Consider the following 505-nt stretch of genomic DNA (forward strand, 5'->3'; position numbering starts at 1 on the left):
GGACCTTACAGCCTACTAACTGTTACACTAAAAAATGTCACCATGAATATTTACAGTTAGTATGGCTCTATCAACAGTCATGCTATCCTCTTAGGCAAGTCTTATGCTTGCTCTCCATGTCAAACTCCAAAAAGAGAGAAAGTCTTTATAAATGTATTTATCTCTGGGTACGCAGGTTCTCTCAACCTTACCTGCGGTACGCCACCAATGTTCACAAAAGCTGCGTACTTGTACGCTCTGTATGTAAAGGGGCAGGTGCGTCCCCCTGTAAAGGTCAAAATGCGCAAGTTTCATCTTTAAAAAGTTACTTGTGGTCATTTCTAGAGCATTCTAGAAGGTTGTTCGACGTGTATTGAGCGCCTCCAGATGGTTCATGTACCCCTACCAAAGAGGAACTTATCCCATCAATAAGGGAGCTATCCCATCCAAAGAGGGATTATCCCATTGATGGTGGACCTGATTAACTTCCTCTTGAGCACTATAAATACAGGCATTGGGCCAGAAG

Source organism: Pinus tabuliformis, chromosome J (assembly GCF_031772625.1).
Source record: "Pinus tabuliformis cultivar Carrire ecotype Pingquan chromosome J, CPIR1, whole genome shotgun sequence".
In the NCBI taxonomy this organism is placed as follows: domain Eukaryota; kingdom Viridiplantae; phylum Streptophyta; class Pinopsida; order Pinales; family Pinaceae; genus Pinus; species Pinus tabuliformis.